At 41.0% G+C, this 24,939-nt stretch overlaps 1 long non-coding RNA gene across 1 annotated transcript in view; it reads right to left on the bottom strand.

Moving 5' to 3' along the window:
* Positions 1 to 24,939, bottom strand: part of LOC117020377 (uncharacterized) — a 61,542-nt gene that overhangs the window by 18,774 nt on the left and 17,829 nt on the right. The window contains exon 2 of the long non-coding RNA XR_004422683.1: positions 3,749 to 3,928. This is a non-coding gene — a long non-coding RNA (uncharacterized LOC117020377). The remainder of the gene's footprint in view (positions 1 to 3,748; positions 3,929 to 24,939) is intronic.

A 24,939-nucleotide genomic window follows, 5' to 3' on the forward strand; every position in this document is an offset into this window, starting at 1 on the left:
ACGCTTAATGGAATGTGTGTGTGTGTACGTGTGTGTGCTTGTGTATCTCACTCACTTCTAAACAATTATCAACACTAAGACATATACAAAATTGTTTCTATACTAAGCACTCTCATTATAAAAAGAGATTCACCTTAACTACATCAGTGTTGCCCAAGCTGCATTTTCTCTCAGTGAAAAGCATGCCAGATTTTTCATTTGCCTCTCCAGAGTACTTCAGAGAATGGGGATAACCAGTGAGGCAGTTAGGAAGGCTAAGTAATTAATAAGGACTGGATCTGCTTCAAATCATGCCAGCAAATAGACTAATGCAGACGGAGACACCTGCTCTTCCCAGTGGCTTTGCTTATGATGCACTGATGTACTCGTTAGCTGCCAGATATTTTCATATTGATGGTAATTTTAAATAGCTCAATAAAATATCCCACAAAAGAAGTCCAGCAAGATTATTATCCACAGCACCGCACTTTGTTACCTGTTTTCTGAGTATGCTGTAACTATGGATCTGCCAAAAAAACCTTCATTTGCTTCCTAGAGGAAGAAAGCACAATAAAGAACTTGGCTTTCTCAACTCTGAAAGCAATCAAGTGCTCTGATAAAAGATGAAGGAGCTCACATTTTGGGAGCATGTCTGTTCTCTCATCATCTCAGTTCCCTTGTTGCTATGGTCACCCTCAGCGCAGCAGGGCTGGACTGCCATGCTGCGTTCCATCCGCCTGTCCATTTCCCTGTCTAGTCTTTTGTGTATCTCCCATTTTCCCTGACCAGCACCACTTCTCTCCACTTTGATACAGGCTGGCAAAAAGAAAAGACATTGAAGATACCAATGAGTTGTTTTAAAACTACAGACCTAAGGGCAACCCTGCCACAGCCAAATTGACCAGTAAGCTGGTGGCGACACAGCTTGTGTGGCCCTTGGAGGCCCATTGGCGGCGCTGCTTCCCGACCTGCTGGTCTTCGGGAAGCCAGGGTAACAGGAACCCAGCTCGCCAAGGCCCAGGTGTCCTCTTTGGCGTCCACGTGACGGGGTTTACAGTATCAACGGACAGGTTCAGCCTGACCTGCAAGTCGGAACACGACAGGGACAAACTGGCCCACATCTTCAGTTATTGCATTAGTGACATCGGGAAGCATTGCCACTGACAAGCTACATCTTTGGCTGTATCAGCGCTTCTACCCAGTCTTACATCCTGTTGCCTCAGTGTTCAGAAAGGGTAAAAGAGCTCATTTTAACTTTTCATGTTTGTATTTTATTTCAAAATAAAGTATTCCTCAGGTTCTCTTCAAACACACAAACAAACAAAACTGCAGACAGGAAATTAAGAGTACTCAGTCTTTACACACATATTAGTCTCCTGTTAGGTAACAACAAAGGGAAGGCAAGGTTCTATCTAGAATAGAGTCTGTGCTAGATGGGGCCCAACCAGTTGGTCTTTTAATTATATCTGTAGTCTTTGTTATAAAGAGAAATTAAATCTGGTGGTAGTGTGCCAGTGGAGGGTGTTATACAGGTTTATGCCAGCAGCTGTTCTTGAATATATCCTGCAGAAAAAAACGGAAGACATGGTGGCTAAGGATAAATCAGGGTTCCAAATATACATAGTGCCTTCTGTCTTCAGATTTATATGTTTTTTCAGGCACAGATAGACATAGGTGAATTTCTTAGAGGATTCAGAATACTTGAAATTAAGTGTCATAAAAGGTGTTATTTAAGATGGCAGAGATAACACAGGAGAAAGTATTAAAGATAATATGTGGGTATGTTGTTAAAATAGTGCTGTTCCTTGTTTTGCATGGTCTCTTAAAGTGCTATTTGTCCAACTAAGCAAATTTTGTTGTTGTTATACTAATAAGCATGTCCTCCTGGGCTGGTAAAGTTACAGTTGTTATTTTATGCTATATTACTTGGTTTGTTAGGGTTTGATCTCTGCTGCTGGTGCTTCTTTTAAACAAACTGCCAGTTTTGAACTACTGCTAATCAGTTGGACTTGTGCCTGGAGGGTATTTTTACAAAGAGCACAGAGAACTGAAAAATAAATGAGACTTGCATATTTGTAAGGTCTTTGAAGTGAGAGGTTACAAAGAGTATTGCTATTATCTTTCTACATTTATAAAAGAGTCTACAAGTAAGAGGCATTTCTCCAAACACCTGAAATAAAATAATTATAAAAAATAAGCTTGTAAATCTCTGGTCATTATGTTTAAGGGCAAAAGTGAGGAAACTGCTTATTCTAAAAGGTAGAGTCAGACTTATCTGTTTATATTTAATACTTCATAAAATTTTTAACTAAAAAGACAAAAAAGAGAAGGGATTTCCAAACAATTTGATTTGGCATATTTATATTTAGGAAATAACAATAAACAGTTTCACACAAAATCACTCGTTCTCAAAAGAGACCACAAAGGTTTCTAAAATCGTGATCCTTCGGACATGTCATGAATTGTGAAAAATCAGTACTTTATGAACTGGCGAAAAATGCCATTTATTGTTATTTTAAATCAATTTTATCTTTGATGTCTTTGATGAAGAAATATTCCTCATGTCAGGGAGCTGGACATTCCAATTCTACTTTCTCCTTCTACTTGTCATTTTTATTAATGCCAAAACAAGGCACTATGTACCCGTATAGATGCTCGGTGGAGGTGGTAAAAGAGTTAATATCTTCAAATACTTTCAGCTTTCTTCTGTGGTGTAGTCTAACCACTGAAAGTATCACAGACTCACAGAACAATAATCTACCTTCGTTTCTCCCTTATAATCTAGTTTGGGAATATTTCCTCGTGTTTTCAATGATAAAATATAAACACATTTGTGCATGCCTTCATAATGGCTTGAATAATGCTATGTCTACATGCCTACTGTACAATAGGGCTGCATAATAAGTTGATTGACTAAATTTAGGAAAAAGTTGTACTGGCTGCTTGAATAAACATACTGATTGGCTAAGGAAACTAGAGTAATATGACTTCTTGCATTAAGTAAAACAGGCTTGTATTTTGATTTTCCTGATGCCTTTGTTCTTGTCACGAAATAGTCTTGTCCTTTCAGTTAAGATTATCCCTTTCTTTTTCAATGCCACACCCTCTTTCCATTCTATTATTTCTTTACAATTCAGTCTTGTTCACTTACCTGATAGCATTGTGCGACAGTAGATTATAAAAATATCTTTTTATCACTTTCCTGCCTCCTAACGCTCTTTGCTATAGCTTTTAGTGGGCATCACCAGATGACGATTTGTTTCTCAACTCTTCTTTTGTATATAGTCTATTTCTTGAAAGCATATCATCATAAATTTTTCTTCCAAGTGAGAAAACCATTGAAAATTTCCTACAGCTATGTACACTAGAAAACATTTGCCTTGCTCTCAAAAGTATTGGTTGTAGTGCATAAATCACTCATTAATTTGTATTGCCATAAAAATCCATATTTTATTCTATTATTTCTCTTTAGTTTGTAAAAGATTGAACAGAATAATTAAAATGCAGTTACATTTTTTGTATGAAGTTGAGCTGATTCATTTTTTTCTCTAATATCAGAAAAACGAGGCTTCAGATCTTCAATCTTGAAGATTTACTTCCTCCATGTACTTCTAGTTTTTAGCAATAATTGAAAGGTGTTACATTTTTTAAAAAACACTTGTGCAAGTTTTTAAAAATGTTTTCCAAGTACACCCACATATAGAAAGGCACCCACACATCCTCATTTGTTTAGTTTCTATAATTCACTTTAAAAAGAGTTGGTAGATACCTAAGTTTAAGGAATCCAATATAGTCTATTTCTGATTCAAGTAATGTTTTTAGGAGGATAAATATTTCATGGTTTCTCCCAGGATGTCTTGTCTCCAGTCCATGATGTTTTTCAAAAATTTCATTAAAAATGAATGTCAAATTATTTCTCAAATCTTCAGAGGAATCTTCTTTATAAACACTATAGCAAGGCGGAGAAAATGGAGTCAGATAAAAATTCCAGTTGGTCCTTAAAATCAATAAAGCAAATATTATCTATTTGAAACATAAAATTTTAAGTTGTACCTAAAGACAGACATTGCATGGTATGTTTCTGCTGCAAGACATAAATGATTTTAATTTTCCCAAATATTTACACCAAACTTACTCTGTTGACAGCCACAGAATACTATTATCTCATAAGTTTTTTTTCACATGTCAGTGATCAGTACATCCCTCACTTGTTCTTATGTGTGCGTTTTCACACATGTATGTGTGGGACTTTGAAAATTTTAATTTATTTTATTGGACTGAACTGCCTTATAGACTGCAGGAAGTTGCAGGGGATAAACCTTTTGATGCCTCCTATAGTTTATATTGCACTTGCTTTTCAGGGCATTAGACAATTTCTTTAATACTCCTTTTATTTATTGAAATCATTTAAAATAATGACAACTAGATAAGCTTCCTTCTACACACACACACACACACACACACACACACACAGGGCCACTAGCCTTTGAATGATATAAGAAACACAACACAAAATTACTTAAGGTATGCAAATATGATCATTTTTATTTATCCTGAAACACACCTCACACTAAAGAATTCAGGTTAGTTTTCTCTATTGTTTCACATTCATTTGTCTACCCCTCTTCACTTTTCTCCTCTTTAAATGCTTGTTATCTTTTTAAGTAGTAAAGTTCCCCAGTCTTCCAAGGTTTTCCCACCACATGTGAATTCCAACACAAACTATATATATTGGACATTTATCAACTGTTATAGTTAATATATTTTTGTAAATGTATCCTATCTTTTCAACCAAATCATACATTTTTTTAAAGGATTTAGGACTTTGTGTCTTCTACACCTAGTATGACTTAGGGGAAATGGATTCTGATTTCTACTTTTTGCAACTACCGTGACCTGGGAATTTGGAAAACTCATATAAAGTCCTTTAAACTTTTGGGGTCTTCATTTTCTGACATAAACAAGCCTGTTTTACTCTCATTTATTATAGAGTCTAGAAAACTCTCTAAATTTACTTTCAGATATAAAATTACATATGAGCTGGGCACACTGGAGAAATATAATTATGTGAGCTTCTTTCCTTAAGAGCCTCTTTAAGTAAAAACTTTCATGTAAAATCCTGAGATTGCTAAAAACAAACAAGAAAATCACTATACTTCATGTATATTCCTTCATTTAGCTAAATCTTTAACATATATGAATTGATGAGATTGTGATTCATAATTCTCTTTTTATAAACAAGGTCAATATTTGTAGATTATACAGTATTTGAAAAGTCAAACTGCAATATGAAGACAGATATTGACTGATTTATTTGTGATATTTCATGTTGTAGTTAGAGATATATATCAATATCCTCACAAATTGTTGACCAATCCAAATATTTATCACTTTCTTACTTTTCTTACACTTTTCCTCTTTATAAAGATTAATTTACTCACTGAAAGTTAAAGGTTGCAGGCATCCATAATAGTTAAATCATAAAAGCACATAACATCTGAACACCTTAATATTGTGATTTACAAGAAACATATATATTTGGTAACTTAGATGACCAAATATATACTTTTTTCTTATATATTTGGGCTTCATCCATGGTTCCTGGCTCACAGCTCCCCAAACCCTTGGAATTTCCTGAAAATAAGAGCAATGAGAATATCTTTTGTTGTAATATTTGGTCTCTTATCTTTAGTTTCTGAATTTGCTTGAGAGTCATAAGGGTGAGATGGTTATCTTATTATTCATAACAAGCCCCATTCTACTACAATTGGGTCTATGTTAATGAGGTGACTTTTGGATAGCACCTAAGGATGGGGGCTGATTGCCAGAACAGCCAATCATGAATGGAGGGTTGAAACTTTCAGTCCCATCTCTGATTTCCTGGGAGAGGAGAAAGGCTAGAAGTTGAGTTAATCACCATTGGCCAATGATTTAATCTATAATGCCTATGTAATGAAGTCTCCATAAAAACCCAAAAAGATGGAGTTTGGAGAGATTCCCAATTGAGGAACCAGAATGCTTCCATGTGCTACCATGCTGGGGCCCCGAACTCAACTAGGAAACAACCTCTTTTATTTGGGAACTCACTCTATGTGTCTCTTCATCTGGCTATTGGTTTGTATCTTTTACTATCCTTTATAATAAATCAGTAATCTACTAGAGTTCTGTGAGCTGCTCTAACAAATTAATTGACCTCAAGAAGGGGGCCGTGAGAACCTCTGATTTATAGCACATTAGTCAGAAAAACAAGTGACAGCCCGGGCTTGTGATTAGCATCTGAAATGGAGGACAGTTTGTGGGACCGACCCCTTACTCTGTGGAACCTGATGCCATCTCTGCATAAATAGAGTCAAAATTGAGTTGAATTATAGGACACTCAGCTAATGCCCTGACATTGCTTGGTGGTGTGTGGGGAGGGGAAAACCTCTCCACACACATATTAGAAATTGTCTCAGAACACCTTTTAAATACAAATTACCAAAATTCATAACTAGAAAATCCTCATGAAAGTTGACTGAATACATTATAAATAAAACAGATTTACCTCATGAGTTTCACCCATGCTTTCTTGCTATGCCTTTATGTATGATGCGTCTCTTAGGCTAATAAAAATGTCAGTTAGTGCATGTGGTGCTGACATCTGCTGGCAGAGATGGTCAGGAACAGTGTGACATGTACACCTCATCCTATGGAGGCAGGCATGGAGCATCTGGAGTAGTAAGTCTTCAAGTTTTATTTCTATTTCTGTGACTTCTGACATGTAGAGAAATGTGTAAGATGTGAAGCAAATGGCATTTCCAAATCTTGACTCTCTATGATTGGAATATCCATGAGCAAGTCATTTAACCAAGCTTGGTCTAGATATACTCTCCAATCTTTCCAGCTCTAATATTTACTTTGGTTTTGGTAGGTTGTTAGAGTCTTCACTGCATGCTTAAAATAATTCAGAAACTTACTACAGAAAGTATATTTTCAGTCATTAGAATAAACCAAGAACCAAATGGATTAAATTAAATCTAAGTTAGTATCAGCATTTAACCTATCAAAGATAAAGGATTCTTCTAAATTAAAAAGCAACCCAAAGATTTAGCCAATCATCTACTTATAGGCTTCACAACAGGGTGTTAAGCTTATAAGTATATGATTGGCTAAATAGAAGCATCTCTTTTTGAAAAAAATATGTAACAGTGAAAGAGCTGAGTTTTGTTTTTGACCAACTCACTTTAATGTCTTAGAGCTTTGTACCCAAAAATGGAGATAGTATACTTACTTCACAGTACAATCGTGGAGATTAAATGAGATATTTATGTGATGATGGTGAGGAACCTATGAGAAACCTTTACGAATATAAGATAATATTATACTTTAGCTACAATATATATCAGTTTTGTACATCTTTACATAGCAATAGTAGCTGAGGGTCTCCAGATAATTTCATCTTGACTAAAATTGTGTTTCAGAATACAAAATCTAATATTAAGAGTTTAGTCAATTTAAAAGACCCAGATGGTTTGGAAAGCTCACATGGGCCTAATTTCCTATCCCAAGCTGGACAATATATTAAATGCTAATAATGTGGACTTGTAAATAACTCATGTATTTGAAAGTAGTTAAGTGATATAATAAATACTTAATCATTTACCAATTTTTCCCTATTTTAATTTATTAGCATATTGTATTACTTGGTTTTTATTTTACCTATACATTACACAACAATTAGAAATAATGCACTGAGATAGATGCTAAGATCATAATGAGGGAACAGAATATTAATAAAGACACCACACAGACACTGCATTCCATGGACTACCTATTTTATGGGAAAGATAGATATTCCAGATGAAACAAATGAGGAAAAGGGATTTAGGGGCAAATGTTGAGTACAGACAGAATATAGTACTAAACAAACGTAACAGTCTCAAGTCAGGAAATGCTATCTTGTTGCCTTATTTCAACTCATGCTCCAGTATTAAGATTTACGGCGGGATATCCCTCCCGAGCCAGATGGTTTGAGCACAGGATGAACAGAAGCAATTATGCTGGGACTTGGCCAGCAATAAGATAAGGCGAAACAGAAAGTTAAATATGGAAATTTGAATAGTTAGGACAGGAACTGGAGTTTACTAAAAAGGGTACTAATGCACAGATATAGAAAATTCAGATAGGAAATAGGCAGGTCTGGTAAGCAAGTGTATCAGAAACACCTATGAGGTTATGGAGCAGTGGCAGCAACTCAACAGATGGTCAGAAAAAAGGTTAAAAAAAAATCATCCAAAGATGTTTGTTTAGAAATAAGAGGTTGGGGTACATGAATTCATTAACTCTTTATCTATTAAATGTTTATTTAGAATTCCGTATACTTGAGAACTTGAGGAGACAGGAATGAATATGCAACAGATCTTGCTTCTGAAGAATTTATTCTATGAATTTTATTGTAAACTCTAATTTATACCCGAGGCTGCGGTGGGCATAAGCTAGAATAAATGAGAGACATGTATTCATTCTTGTGAAGGTTACATCTATATGACTGCAAACAAATAATTAAATGGAAATAAGTGTTAATAAAAGCATATGTGGGCTGCCACGAGAAGCTAAAGCATTTAGCAATCTTGGAAAACATTAAATGGAGAAGTTTGTCAGGTATATGGCAGACTACCAATGCACTTAGAACTCTAGCGATACATAGTGTGAACTAAGTATACATATATATATATTTACTGAATTACTGATTAAATAGATTATGAATGAATGACAGAAACAATATACAGAAAGGGTGAAAATGGCTAGAAAGAGAGGGACATCTCTCTCTCTCTCTCTCTCTCTCTCTCTCTCTCACTCTCTCTCTCTTTCTCTCTCTCTCTCTCTCTATATATATATATATATATACACATATATGTATATATATGTAAAAATCATGAATACAATGCTCAAGAATCTAAGATTTTCTGAAACAGCTTTGATTTAAAATAGCCAGTCCTGTAGTCTTCCAAAGACACTTCTGCTTGCCAGATACGTATTGATGTTTTGCTTTAAAAATGTGATCATTTTAAGCACGTAGAAAAGAAAAATTAGGCTGAATGCCAAAGCAACTAGCTTCTGAGGCAGAACTCTTCTGAGGCAAGACCCATTTGGTCTCAGAGAGAAGACTAATGTGAGCCTGCAGGTAGAGACAGGTAGAAACACCTCAGGGCCCTGAGGGTCAGAAGGCAGGGGGACATATTCAGTGAGGGCATAGTTCAAGATTCATTGCTAGTTTGCGAGCTATCTGATTCCTTCTGCTTTTATTTATTTATTTTCCCCCCTATGATTATACCTTAAATGCTTTCTTATTTTAAATCATAAATAGGCTGTTTAGGAGTTTAATATGTAACTACTGCAAAAACGATTTTTCGATTCTGTCTTCACTATCCAATGCATAAAATAATGATTCAGAAAAATGTGCTTAGTACCATCAGTAACATCCATCAAGAAGAGCCCAAGGCTCTACCCAGAATGCTTCACAATTTCTTGCACCATTTGTTCATAGTTTAATTAGATTAGCAAGCAAATTATCGTCAATTACACAGTTTCTGACAAAAGTAATCGCATAAACAGACACTATCTTGAGATAAGTTCTTTCTGCAATAAATGATTTTTATTCTCCCACAACTCACTCCTACAATATTTTCAAAATTAAAATGCCACACACTAAGCTGCATCATAGTAATGCATCAAATGTCACTTGCAGGTTCTTCTCATATTTAATTTAATTTTTAATGTTTACAATAAAAATTACTGTGTAACTTTGAAATAATACTGTAGAAATTAATGTTTTTGCCTGAGTTTGTAATATACAGTAGTGGGAAGAGGAATCCTAGACAATATTTGATTAAAATATTGGAGAATTTGATCTTCTGAAGCTGAGGCCAAATAACTCCACAACATCTGCCTCATAGTTATAAACAATAAAAATCTGGTATTACAATGGAAGTCCACTTTTGGTTTATCTTAATGTCTCAAAAACATTGAAATTTTTAGCAATTAGAACATGAAGTCTAGCCATGCCAAACTTAAAAAAATATATATATATATTTAACTGTTTTAGGTATGTTATGTTTTTAATTACTCTTAGGCCAAATCAGCAATTAGAATCATACACAGCTTTGAGAATTTATAAAAATGTCGCCATAATGTTCTAAAGCCCTGATGATGAGTAAATATTTCAACTGGTTTTAAATCTTCCTAATCAGTCAATGACTACTCACTTTGGTTAGCATGCCCCCAAAAGTCAACCATCACTGATGAATTTTTTCCAAAAACTTGCTTCTAAGGGTGATGTCAACCCACTCCTGCCTTAACCAAGTCAAAAAAAATTATGTAACCCATATAAACCCAAATTTTGTCTGTGTTTCAGTGGGCATAATTTCTATTAACCAATCTTGATGTCACAAATTCTGTTCCAAGGCAGTATCTAATGATTATCTTATCAAAGGGATTCTTCATCTCCGTTACTGTGTAGTTCACTTCTAGCATTTCAATTGGATCCCTTTTTTATAGTTTCCATCTCTCTGGTGAAATTACCCATTTGATCGTGCATGCTGTTCGATGAGAACCTTTAACTTATTAACCATAATTATTTTAAGTTCCCTATCATATAGTTCCAACATTCATGTCACGATTGATTTATCTCTTGGAAATATGTTTCTGAAGCTGCCTTTTCATATGCTTCATACCTTTTTGTTTTTGAATGTTGGACTTCTTGTGTAGCATATAGTAAAGACTGAGGTAAGTAGCTTTGTACTTGGAAATCGGTGTGCCTTTCTTCTATTGTGGTCTTCAGTGAACTGATTTGATTACTCTAATTAAGAGTTGAGCTGGGCTTGAGGATTTTTGTTGCTATGGTTACTCTTAGTGCACAACAGTCTTCGAAGTCTTCTAAATAATTACCTGTGTTTAGAGTAGGAACGAATTTTCCAGAGATTTTTGTTTTACGTTTGTCTTCTTTTTTTTCCCCTCAAGGTCTGTTCCACTGATACCTTTAGGTATTTTCTTTTCACTGCATCTCAGATTCTTTTTCTATTTTAAGACTATTATTTTTTTTTAGAGAGGTTTTAAGTTCATATCAAAATTGAGAGGCATGTACAGAGATTTCCCATATCCCTCCAGCCTCACACAGGCATAGCCTCTCCCATTATCAATATCACTTACAAGAATGGTACATTTGCTACCAAGGATGACCCTACATGGACACATCATAATCACTCAAAGTCCAGAGTTTACCTTAGGGTTCATGCTTGACATAAATTCTATGGGTTTGGACAAATATATGATGACATATATCAATCATTATATCATACACAGCATTTTCACTGATCTAAAAATCCTCTGTAATTCATCTATTTATCCCTCCTCCCACCCCGGAAACATTCTTTTTATTTTATTTCTGTTGGCCTGTTGGGAGGTTAGGGTAGGGTCCTCTGTGTTCTAATAAAGCCTTAGTCTTAGGCAGATGTCATATTTCTGTTGACCTCCCCTCAGGCTTAGGGGTTTTTCCTCTTCTTTTTTTCTCATCTGAAAGGGAGAAAATGGCAACAGTATTTGTTTTCCTCCCAGCAGGTTACCCTTTTGTTCACAAGGGAGATGGAGGTGAATATTCCCCCTCCACCACTGGCAGCTGCTGTTGACCCCTCTGAGTTCTGCACCACGAGAGAGACTTTCTGAGGATTGTCCCTATTTTTTTGTTACCACTGGTGGAGTTTGTGGACAAGAAATCTACAAGAAGATGAGGACACCCCTTATATTTGTAGCTCCCGGGAGTTCATCCCTTACCAGCACGTCCATCAGTATGCCAAGGACCTAGCTGCCCTCCTACTGTTGAGTGCCTGGCTGTTTTTTTCCCAAGAAAAAAATCTGATCCAATCTTTTCTCTTCCTGCCTGTCCCTCCTTAGATATGGGCCATTTGGTTGCTGAGCAATGTCAGCACTCAATGGATTCAAGATTATGAATTTGGTATTTGTTTGACTTTCTCTACCTGTAAGATTGAGATCTCCATTCTTTGCATATCCCTATGTCTCTGAATGAAAAAAAGAAAAGAAAAGAAAAAAAATGGAAGGAAATCTTTGTTTTTTTAATTAAAAAAAAATTATCACTTTCTTTTAAAATTGCTTCTGTTGACCTTTAGGTAGACAGGAAGGTCCCTGGTGGGATAAACAAAAAAGCAGCCATATCCTGAAACTCCATGTTCTGGAATGTCTCCCTCACTCCAGGACAAAGATATAAAACCTCGCCTTGAGGTTAATAAATTATCTCAAATCCCTTTTGGCTGGACAAAGGAACAGCTCTGATAGATAGGAATGGGTTATTTCATTAATCCCTTCAGGACGGGCAAACAGGACAAACCTGATAGATGAATTCCATTAGAAGGCTCCAGCCCCCTTCCCCAAGCAGGGAAGGGAAGGTATAAAAGTAAGAGCTTTTGCCTCAGACACTGGGCTTCACAGTTTCGGGTAGCCCCCACCCCTGCTCGGGAGCTGCAACCTCTTCTCCTGCTTCTAATAAACTACTTTCCTTTACAACTTTTGCCTCTCCCTGGTCCGTGTGTCTATTCTTTGGCTTCACAAGACAAGATCCCGGCCCACACCCAGAAACTGCTGGCAGATCCAAAATCATTACATCATCTGGGGGCTTGTCTGGGATTGAAGGAAAGGTAAATATTATCTGTGTCTTGCCCTCCCTATGGGCCTTCATCATTTTTTGTCTCTTTCTCCTGTCACACAAATATCGGGCCTCCGTCAGTCATTTAAAAGCGATTAGCATGGTTGCTGACCTTAAGCCACTGAGGGGAAGGCTTTGCAGGAGGGCTCTGGTTGATCCCCTCCGGCACTGAACTGGAGGAATGTCGGCCACAGGCCAACTACCTTCTCTCTTCCTTTCTCTCTTGGGTGGAGTAAAACCCAAAGACCATGCGCTGGCTGTTGATGTGAATGGCCCTTGGCTGCAATTGCGGGACTCTGCCATAGCTACTCTGCGGTGTGTCCCAAAGGCTCCCTGGGTCTTCCCCCAGCCTGACTGCCCATAAGGGTTCCACTCAGAGGCTTCCCTCCCCCTCTCTGCTACTTTCTCTTATCCTTCTGCTGCCTCTTTCCTTTCCACGAGGAGACTGAATACTGGCGTGTGGTCAGGATTGTGGGCCTTTGTGGATGACTGAGGGATCCTGGTCGTAGCTACTCTACAGTGGGTCTCAAAGGTCCCTCTGGTCCCTTCCCAGCCCAACTGCCCGTAAGGGTGCCAGCAGGATGACTCCTTTGTCTCCTCTGTTCTTTCATCCTATCACTATCTTTCCCTCGCTCTTGAGACTTTGATCCGGGGTCCCTTCTCTGTGAGACCTCCTCAACACTCTCCAGTAACATATTTTAACAAGCCAGCCAGGAGGTAAGCCCCTTTTAGAGCCCCCAAAACCTCTCGCTCACTTTCCTATACCTATTTTGTTGGCCGTCCTTTGTGGGCATGTGTTGGACAGTTAAATGGCCATTAGGGCGTCCGCCGCTTCAAAACTCCCATGACAGGATAACCCGGTCTTGGAACAGGTCATTTAGGACCTGCCGGGCTCAAGACAAATCCAAGCACCAGTGAGGCCTGTGTTTGTACGGCATAATGTCGTCTCTCTGGAGACTTACATTTTCATCTCCTCGGGTCTGTCGCTGTACTCCTCTGGGGACCAGGCAGCTTCCCTGCTGCCTGGCTCTGCCCCCAGCTCGGCCCGGCCGCAGCGGCCGATGAGAGGAAGGGGCTGCAAGAGCTCGGCTCCTCCAGAGCACCCCCGCCAGGCCAGGCCCCGTCAGCCACCGCCAGCCAAAATTTTTAAGGAGAACCAACATATCCGGATGCATTTTTCCTTAAGGAAACAGCCTTCTTGGAAGACTTTTGGGGCTTCAGATATCTCTTTCTGTCCCCCCTCACATACTGGGCTTGAGGGCCTCCTTCCACTCCCTGTTGCCTAGGCCGCATGCCTTCCCTACAAGCTTTAAGTATATACTCCCTCCATAAACATCTTTATTTAGAAGGCCACTATTACATTAATCATGTCATCAATTTTTGTGATGCCCAGAGTCGGGACATATACCCCTCTACCTTAAGGCACCTCATTATCGGCCTGTGGGCCAGCGCCAGACATTCAGGCGGGGACAGGGTAGGTGCCCACCAGAGGCATGGGCTGGGCTGCCCAGGTAAGCATGACTAATCCTGGCGTACCATGTCTCCCCACTCGCCCCAGAATTGGTCGTGAGATGCTCGTGGCCCACGCGTCTAGGGGACACCCTAGAGCAGGTTGTGGGAGATGAATTGCAAAGGGACGCCTTTCTGTTTTCCTTCCTTTCAGATGGGCAATCACCCCTCACATGCCTCCACCACCCTGAATTGCACCACCCTGAAACACTGAGACAAATTTGACCCTCAGACTTTGAAGAAGCGGCACCTGGTTTTCTTTTGTTCAGAGGTTTGGCCTAAATACACGTTAGAAGATGGGGAGATTTGGCCTTCTGAGGGAAGCATTAATTACAGTACTATCACACAGCTAGACCTGTTTTGCAGACAGGAGGGCAAATGGTCAGAAGCTCCACATGTTCCGGCTTTTTGGCCCTGAGGGACAACACAGATCTCTGTAAAAATGTAGAGCTGACCCCGGTCTTTTGGCCGTGATCTCTTGCCTCCCTCCTCCTAAGGAGACCCCTTCTGGGGAGGACTCCTCTTAAGGGGACTCCTCCTAGGGAGACTCCTTCTAAGGAGACTCTCCTAAGGAGACTCCGACTAAAGAGACTCCTCCAAAGGAACCTCCAGTAGGATCCTCCTCTCCTGAGGAGGACCCTTCAACAAACACCCATCTCCTAATCCACCTATAAACAAGAATGCCGGAAACTGAGGCAACTGAAGGGAAAAAGTGGCATTTTAAAAAACCAAGCAGCTAATTCTCAAGGCAGACTCCCCCCTTACTCCACTGCTCTAATTCTAAGTCCCACAGGAACCATTTGCAGAGGGATTGATTATAAGGGAAATTGCCTTTAGATTACAGTCCCAGAGTACTAATATTCTAAATAAGCCTACTTTTAAAGTCATGTTATCTCTGTTACAGAATTTGTCAAGAAAATAGCTTAGATTAAATATCTAAGTATTTCAAAATAACAAAATGCTGAGGTGTTAATTATTAGATAGGTCTAAGTTCATCTATTTCTAGCTTCTTGTCACAGGAATGTTAAAAGATAAAGTAAGATCTGTTAATAAATACATCTTATATTTTATTACAAAAGCCTATGCTTTGAAAGTTTGCCAAATATATTCTTGGATTTGCCAGTGGAAGTGCTAATTGCTTGCTTTTCGTTGTCAATAAAAATTAAGGTTCTGAAGGTTATGGATTCTAACTTGGAAGAAAATGGTGTTTTCAACGAAGGTATAAGGTATGGAAACACATTTTTGAAGGTACTGAAAGAAAGCAGTTTGTCCTAAAGATGGTTATTTCTAAATGAGTGAAAAGAGACAAACTAAGAAGAACTGAAAAAGTTGTAGAAGGTTTGTGAGAAGTTTTGAGAATTTTATATATAGTTAAACAAAATATAATTAACTAAGTAAATTTAAACCTCTAAAGTAAGCTGGTACAAAATAAAAGTTAACTTTTCTCTCTCTACTAAGATAAAGTTTGTTAGACTATTGGTCTGATACTGACATTCATGAAAAAGTTTTCTACCTAAAAAAACAAAGATTATATATGTCACCAAAATAATTTTCAATGTTTTATATTTTCTCAATCAGATCCTTGGTTATTCAAAAATTAAATCTAAAAACTAAGTTTTCTAATAGTTAAGTAAACATTTATATTGTAGAACTGCTAGAGTTCATATACCTTCCTCAGTATAAGCTATAGGCCAATATATGGAAGATTAGCTTAATATTTTCCCTTCACTGACAGGGAATTCTAATGGTTCTGGCCCACTGTTACATCCCTGATTAGGAGGCTCAGATCCTAGAGAAGGCCAGGAATTTGTTTAAATGTCTTTAACAGCCAAGACAGAAAAAAGAGAAATGAAGACCAGAGGATGAGAGCAGAGACAGGCCAGACTTTTGGCCACAGTTATAGAGAACCCAGGGCTGAATCCACCTCAGGGCACCCCAAAAGCCCCAGAGAGAAAAGGCCAGATAAAGGAGCTTGCTTTGGATGTGAAGCCCAGACCACTGGAATAAGGAGTGTCCTAGTACTCCAAAACAGCCGTGCCCCCTATACAGACTGAAGGGCACTATAGGAGGGAGTACCTCTTGTTCTGAAGGGAGCAGGGATCAACTCCCTCCCGCAAAATGGCTGTCATCATTGTTAGGCCTAAAGTTCCCGGAGGCTCCCAAGCTATTCTCATCCATCACAGGGGGTAAAACTGTGGGTGACCCTGACGTGTCAGGTAAGCCGATTGATTTCCTAATTAATATAGAAGCCATTTATTCTGTCTCAACTGCTCACTCTGGACCTTTTTCCTCTGAAAACTACTGGGTTGTAAAGATAAAGACAGCCCCCAGATTTGGGCTCATTTTAGTCAGCCTGTTTCTTATCATTGGTCTATACCTTAAAGAAAATATAAAATACATTAAACTTAAAAAGAACTCTGGAACTATTTAACTAAGGAACTAGACCTCGTAGCATGCGGCTCGACATAGCTACAGCTGCCCTCCTGGTTTCTGAAGCCACCAAGCTCACAATGGGACAGGACTTAACTGTCTTTGCCCCTCATCACATTCGAGGACATTTAAATACTAATAATAGTCACTGGCTCACTGATAGCCTCCTCCTGCAGTATCAGGCCCTCTTATTAGAAAGTCTTGTAATCCAAATACAGAGCTGCCCCACCCTTAATTCTGCTGCATTCCTCCCAGAGATGGAGGAAGAATTAACTGCCAATAACTTTTATACTGCTAGAGCAGATTTACTAAAAACACCCCTAGACAACCCAGATTGGACTCTCTTCACTGATGAGAGCTCTTTTATAAAAAATAACATACAAAAGGCTGGATATGTCGTAGTTACTCTACATAATATCTTAGAAAATACAAACCTTCCCTCTGGGGTCAGCACACAACTAGCTGAGTTAATAGCTCTCACCCAAATATTAGAACTGAGTAAAGAAAAAAGAGCCTAACTCCGGCTAACCAATGTGTTAGTTTCACTGGCTGCTCCAACCAGTGCTTTAATCTACCTCACAGGTTATCCATCATGTCATGAGACAAGAGTCAGGACAGGTCAGAAAAACAATTCTCAAAAATAGAGCTGCCATAGATTATCTACTTCTCAAACACAATCAAGGATATAAAAAGTTTAAAGGGTTATGCTGTTTCAATCTCTCTGATAATTCACAGTTAATTAAAGTTCAACAAATTCATAATATAGTTTCCAATATTAAACTGAAAACAAGATTCTTTGCCTTCCTTACTTCCTGGCTTCCCAGTTTCGCGGGACTTAAGGAAACTTTTCTCATTTTTCTTTTATCCATTATTATAGGTATTACCTCATGCTATTGCCTACAATGCATCTCAGTTTACAGACTACCCACTGGTTGGCTATGATGGCTTATAAGACAACAACAGCCTCATCTGGACTTGTTCATCTACCGGGGACCCTTAGATAGACCTCAGGACAAGCCCTAGCTGGAGGTCTCTCCCTGCTACGCCTCTCCTCAGCCTGAAGTAGCCAGAGTGCTCGTCGCCCTTATTCCCTAACAGCAGTTAGGGTTTCGTCTTCAGAGGGGGAATTCAGAGGGTTATTTCGTTAGTTAGCATGTCATTAAGTATATGGGAGTCGCTGGTGGAATAAACAAAAAACAGCCATATCCTAAAATTCCAGGTTCTGGAATGTCTCCTTCACTCCAGTACAAAGATATGAAACTGCACCTCGAGGTTAATAAATAATCTCAAATCCCTTTTGGCAGGACAAAGGAGCAGATCTGATAGATAGGAGTGGGTTATTTCGTTAATCCCTTCAGGACGGGCAAACAGGACAAACCTGATAGGTGAATTCAATTAGAAGGCTCCAGCCCCCTTCTTCAAACAGGCAAGGGAAAGTGTAAAAGTAAGAGCTTTTGCCTCAGACACTGGGCTTCCCAGTTTGGGGTGCGCCCTCCTGATCGGGAGCTGCAACCTCTTCTCCTGCCTCTAATAAACTATCTTCCTTTACAACTTTTTGCCTCTCCCTGGTCCGTGTATCCATTCTTTGGCTTCACGAGACATGATCCCGGTCCACGGTCCACACCCAGAAACTGTCTACAGATCCAACATCATTTACATCATAAGGGTGAAATTTAGTAGATCAACAATATAATTAAACTTAGCTAGTTTGCAGTTTGATCCATACTGACGTTTAGCTGTTTCCTTGTGGGGAGCCATGATTTCTTGTTATTCTGAAGCCTTGCAGACTGGCTCAGTTTATGATTAACCTGTTTCAGCTCCTAAGGCATTGTCTTTGCCTGCCCCTGGAGGGTGCTTACAAGCTGCTGAGGTATGGGATGGGAGTGGCCGGTTCCCGGACACAGAGGACTGATGATTATCAGGATAATTGGTGGGCTTTGTCATGAGAAAATGACTTTGGGGAAGTTTCAGTGATTTTGTAGTTTCTATGTAGAAGTTAAAAATTTACTCTCAATGAGGTAATGCACACTCGTGATTGTTAAGCTGCACGTACACAGATGGTATAAATTGGTGAAGGATATTAAACTCGGGGCTTCAGGATCACTGAAGACCGGCCGCATCATCATTTGTGTGAGTGTCTTTTTTCATTCCCACTCCCCCATTCAGGTACTGTTCGATTTGTGGCGGCTGGCACGCCACATTTCCTCTTTGTTTGTCCTCCCACTGATTAACTGAAGAACTCTGTTCCCTTTATCAAGGCCTTGTTAACTAACAAACTTTCTAACCTGAAAAGAGCAGTCTTTAATCCTCAGGTGTCCAGATCACAACTCCCTACCAGTTTTTCACAGATGGCTATGGACAATGAGATTTAAGATAACATTGAAACCAACCTGAGGCCTCAGAAGAAGCAGGAGACAACTTCTGACCTATTTGCCCAGAGGCCTGCTTTCTTTTGTTCTTTCCCATTTACCTGCCTATAAAACCTCTTCATCATTTTGGCTCAGGAAAGGCCTGAGTCTGCCATCTTCCCTAGCTGCCAGCATCTAGAATAAAAGACACTTTTCTCCTCACCAACCCTTGTCACTCTAGTTTTTTGGACTCTTCTGGTGGCAAGCGGCACTGAACCTGAGTTCAGTAACGGACTTGCCATAAATATATAGACAGACAAATAACATTTCTGTTGGGATGTTCAAAAATAGAGCACAACATGGTAAATATAGCTACAATAGTAAAATAATCATTATTGAGCAAAAATTTTATCTTCCCTTTTACTTTATACTCTGAAACTACTAAGGTTCAGAAACATTTATGGGCATACTTTTGCACATAAACAGAGAGACTAAACACAAAGTATTGTCATTTGCCTAAGGGAAATAAGGTGAACTAATAGATGTTGTTTCTACCTACTACTAATTTAATAAAGTTTTTCTCCCCAGAGGAGTAGAAGTCACTTTAAGCTTTCCTAATTTGTTTTCAAGTAGCTGTTAAGAGAGGCAATGATGGTCCTTATAATCTGAGTGTATACTTGGAGAAGTTGAAAGAAGTACCTTGCCCCAGGCCCAAGTTAATCAGTGAAGCACCGGAGAATCTAATTCCTGGTTTGGTGAATTGCTCTCTTTAGCACCTTCTCTCCAAATAAACCCTTATTTAAGATTCTTGAATTTTTAAATTAAGTGCCAGGTATTAATGTAAATATTCCACCATCTTTCTCCATATTTTCCTTTCAGTCCAAATTCTGTGCTAAATTTTTTCTCCAAAGATGTGTCTTATATAGAAAGCAAAGCTGACCACTTAGAGATGGTCTGTATAGAGAGGCTGCTTTGATGGTGCTGGAGGCGGGTTCATCCTAATATGGTGAGTGGCTCTCACCCTGGTTGTGCAGTAGAGTCTCTGACAGAGCAGGCTTCTCGGACTCTATATGCATATCAACAACCATGCTTTTGTCAAAATGCAGGTTCCAATTCAGCAGATGTGGCAAAGCCCAAGGTGTTGCATTTCCAAGATGCTCCCAGGAGATCCTACTGGTCTGCAGAAAACACTTTGAAAGCATTTTAAAAACAGTTGATCTCACTTTCAGTGATTCTCATACTGAATATCTGTGAGGGCAGGCTAGCATTTATTTTTTTTTTAAGTTCCAAGTGTGATGCAATTGCACAAATTATTAGGGATAATAGTCATTTCTGTAGGTATATCCAACTTTTTTGGAAGTGTTTGCAAAAGATCTTGTAGAACTCAATTTTGATGCCAAATTTGTAATGTGTATTTTTCTTATTCAGCAAATTTCACGTTAAATTACTGGCTAAAACTAAAAGTCCTTTTTGAAATATGATGAACTATCACATGATGAAATAATACATTATTTTAAATTCAGATATTTACATAGGGTTTTAAGAAAGACATGTTTTCAGAATTTCTTTCATTGAAATGAACATCATTTTCAGTGTTCTTTTTTCATTTGTGAGGAAAAAAATCAGTCTTGGAGGTGAGACAGTGTAGATTAGAGTTCCAGTAGTTTAAAACATTTTCAGGTTGACCTAATTAATTTCTAGACCATAATGACAAAATCTTTGACTTCACAAAATGTCTACCATCAAGCCTTAAGGCAGTTTCCTGGCAGCATCCTATTGAAGGGAGACTCCAGCTATTAAAGGTTCTGCTTTATCATTGCCCACTAACCAAAAGTGCCTTAGAGTTTCCCAGCCTAACCCAAACTTTAGACAGGCTTCTTTCTGCCGCTAGGCCCGTGTCCCCTTTTCTTAGAGCATTTAGATTAGAAAACCCGTAATTACAAATTATTTCTCTGTCCTTTTGAAATATAAATCTTTTAAAAGCCTCTCTTTTACAACCCTTGTCTTTCTCAAGGTCCTGGGGGCCATACTTTTGAAATTAAATCATCTAGAAGCTTCCTTCTTCCAGTTTCTGGAAGGATAGCAGCCTAACCTCAGTGGGGCACCTTGCCCCTTGTTGTAAAACTACCACTTGTTATGCAGATATAACAAAGTTTCCTATTCTGTTAAGTAAGGTCAACTAGCAAATGTAGATGTGTCGGGAGGGTTTTTACCTGCGGTTACCACTGCTAGGAGTTCCATCCCCCTCCTCCGATACCTTATCAGAGCAGTCTCTGGCGGGCACCGCAGTTAGAGGCCTTCCAGTCAAAACAATGTTGAACGATCACAGCTGTTAGGGACGGACCTCCCCGGCACCCCGGCTAGATGTTCCCCCCCCAACCCGGAGGCCTAACCCTATAAAACAAAGCGTCCGACTCCAGTAAGTGCTCAGTCTTTGGGAACAATCCTGCTGAGACCGCTGGCGAAATAAAGCTGTGTTCGCCCTGATCTCTGCGTGCCGCTTGAGAATCTTGGTCCTTGTCGTTTTTCCACATTTGGTGCATTTGCTGGGAAACCCAACCGTGCTGGCCCCTTACGCCACCGGTGTGGGGTGAGAGGTGGGCCGCAGAGCAACGGGAGGCCCTAAAAGGGTGTAGGCGTGCCCCTCCAATTTTGGCGGACCCTGGACCGGGCTATCCCCAGGCAGCCGCGGCCCGCGCCTCCCTAGAGGGACCAGGGACAACCAGCTGGATCCTCCTGTCGACCAGGTAAGGCCCGGAGCCAATGTCCGAGTGAGTCCTGTCCCATGTGACAGAAGGGGAGCCTGATCACCTCCTGGTAGGTTCTTAACCTACCCAGGCAGGGACACCCATAGGAGGGTGTCAACCCAGTGTGTGAGTAACTGATTGTGTGTCTGATTGTTTGATTCTGTTGCTTTGGCTATGGAAACCTGAGTATGCTTCACCCTGATTCTCGCAGAGCGTCATTTGGCATAACGGTGATTCACTCCACGGAGTGGCCTGGTCTGTAAATTATTCTGTACACCGTAGCCAAAGATGCTCCTAAGTTCCCGCGAGGGACGCGAGCAGGGCAGCACCTGAGTAAATCCCTTGCCCACCATCTGCGACATCGTACACTATGGGAGGGAAGCAGAGTAAGCCTGCTGTCCCAGACTGCACGTTAAAGAATTTTAAAAGGGTTTTGGCGGAGATTATGGAGTCCGCATAACCCCAGGAAAAATTAAGAACCCTCTGTGAATTGGAATGGCCTACTTTTAACGTCGGCTGGCCATCAGAGGGAACCCTAGACCTGGCCATCGTCCAATGCGTTTATATTGTGGTGACCGGCAGTCCGGGTAACCCGGATCAGTATCCATACATTGACTCCTGGTTGGAAATTGCCAGGACCCTTCCACTTTGGGTACGGTTCTGTTCTTCTAAAAAGGGACAGAGCAGGATTCTCGTAACCCAGGTTCTGAAAGAAACTCCTAACGCCCCTCCGACAAAGCCCATTCACCAAGAGGACACAAGAAAACTCCACTGAATGTTTGAGGACAGATGTCTGAGTGCCAGAAAAACATTCCGGGGAGCCGCGATCCACTGTGTTTGGGAAGCACGGAACAGGGGCGCCCTCCCCAAGACGCAGGCACGGGTGGCGCAAGCTGGGAGCACAGGGCTCCCAGGACATGCGCCCAGGGCAATACTGTCCCTTTCTTTTGCCTTTTCAACACTGAGAGCATTTCTGCGGTGGAAGCTCAGTGGGCCTCGGGGTAGAGGGAGAAACCCGAGAGCCTTAAGGCAGCGATGGGGCGCTGCTCCCCGGCACTCTGGGGTCCTTGCTCCCTGCTCGGCCGCTTCTGAGAAAGCCCGTGGACTCCCCGCTGCCGCCGCACCCCGCGTGCTCCCACGATTCGAAACTAGGAGAAACCGCGGCCCAACTGCTGCCACTGGCAGGCTCATCCCCAGTCGGCTTGGGGACCTGGGAGCACCCCCGGTGGCCACCCCAGTTGCCCCCATGCTCTGCGAGCGCAGCCTGGGCCTTGCCCAGTCCCCAAACTACAGTGAAACCAATTTTGTTTGGGTAATGCGAGAGAGAAAAGGAAATAGGGAGAGACACAGGAAAAAGGCTTCATAAAACTCAGAGACTTGCTTGGAAGATCCCCGGCTTTAGGCTTACCTGATACGGAAAAACCTTTCTACCTGTTTATCCATACAAAAGACAAAACTGCATTGGGGCTCCTAACTCAAACAGTTGGGCCCTGGATAAGACCTATCGCTTACCTATCCAAAAGACTGGACCCGGTCGCTTCCGGATGGCCCCCATGCCTGTGGGCTTTATCCGCGACAGTACTCCTCATCAGGGAAGCTGACAAGCTCACCCTAGGACAACAACTCACAGTCAATGTTCCCCATTCTGTAATTACGCTCATAAACTGTCAGGGTCCGTGATGGCTCTCCAACGCCAGGCTCACCCAATACCAGGGACTCCTTCTGGAAAATCCTCGCATAAGCCTCCAGACTGTTCAAGCCTTAAACCCAGCGACTTTCCTCCCCACAGCTGAAGGCGAGCCAGAACACAACTGCCTAAAATTCATCACTGAGGTTCATGCCACACGGCTGGACCTACAGGACTCCCCTCTGCAGGACGCAGAGGTTACACTCTATATTAATGGCAGCAGTTTCTTGCAGGCCTGTAGGCTCTGTAGAGCTGGCTACGCTGTGACTACAGCCTCAGAAGTTCTGGAGGCAAAGGCACACCCTGCCAGGTAGTCAGCCCAACAGGCCGAACTCTGGGCTCTCATACGGGCACTGCAGCTTTCGAGACAAAAAGGCCAATATTTACACAGACTCCCAGTACACTTTTGCCACTGTGCACATACATGGGGCCATCTGCAAAGAACGTAGCCTCCTCACGTCTAAAGGAAACACCATCAAAAACAAAGACAAAATCCTACAGCTATTGGCAGCTGTTTGGGCACCCCAACGCCTAGTTATCATCCACTGCCGAGGGCACCAGAAAAGGAACGATAAGCCTGCTGCTGGCAACCGCCTCACCGATCAAGCCGTGAGGGCAGCCGCCCAGGACACAGACGCAGCCATCAATGCTTCCACCACCCCAACCTCACCAAGCCCTACCTACACCGCAGCAGAAGACAGCTGGGCACAGAATAAGGAAGCCACCCGACATCCTCAGGGTTGGTGGATACTGCGTGATGGCCGCGTGTTTATCTCGGCCGCCCTCGCTCCCCGCATCATTTCAGAACAACACTCTACTTCCCACCTAGGGAAGACTGGACTTAAAAGCTGCTAGCCAAAAAAAAAAAAAAAACCTTCTATACAGCCAGGCTCACAGCCTTATACCGTTCTATCACGGAGCGCTGTGCTACCTGTGCTGAGCACAATCCCAAGACCGGACCGACACCATCACGTGGGGTCCAACGAACGGGATCTGCCCTTTTAAGGATATCGAGGTAGACTTCACAGAAATGACCCCTCACCGAAGGACAAAATACCTTCTTGTCTTAGTCTGTACCTTCTCAGGCTGGGTAGAAGCCTTTCCCACCCGAGCTAAAAAAGCCAGAGAAGTCACCGAAGTTCCCCTCCACGAAATCATCCCACAATATGGGCTTCCCTCACCATTCACAGCGACAAGGGACCAGCCTTGTCTCAGATGTACTACGGACTCTGGCCTCGGCCCTCAATGTCTCCTGGAAGCTTCACATGGCCTACCATCCTCAGAGTTCAGGGAAAGTAGAATGCATGAACCGTACCCTCCAAGAAACATTGCCTAAGCTATGCCAAGAAACCTCCCTGGGATGGACGGATCTACTCCCCTTAGCCGTTATCCGCTCCCGGTGTACTCCTCGAAAGGATGGTTTTTCCCCATTTGAAATTCTCTATGAACAGCCTCCCCCATTGCTAACATCCATCCCAGGCAGTCTCAGAATAGTAGGTGACTCCCACCTCTAAGATCAGCTTATTGCCCTAGGAAAGATCCTTA

The sequence above is a fragment of the Rhinolophus ferrumequinum genome, chromosome 3 (assembly GCF_004115265.2).
Source record: "Rhinolophus ferrumequinum isolate MPI-CBG mRhiFer1 chromosome 3, mRhiFer1_v1.p, whole genome shotgun sequence".
Taxonomy (NCBI): domain Eukaryota; kingdom Metazoa; phylum Chordata; class Mammalia; order Chiroptera; family Rhinolophidae; genus Rhinolophus; species Rhinolophus ferrumequinum.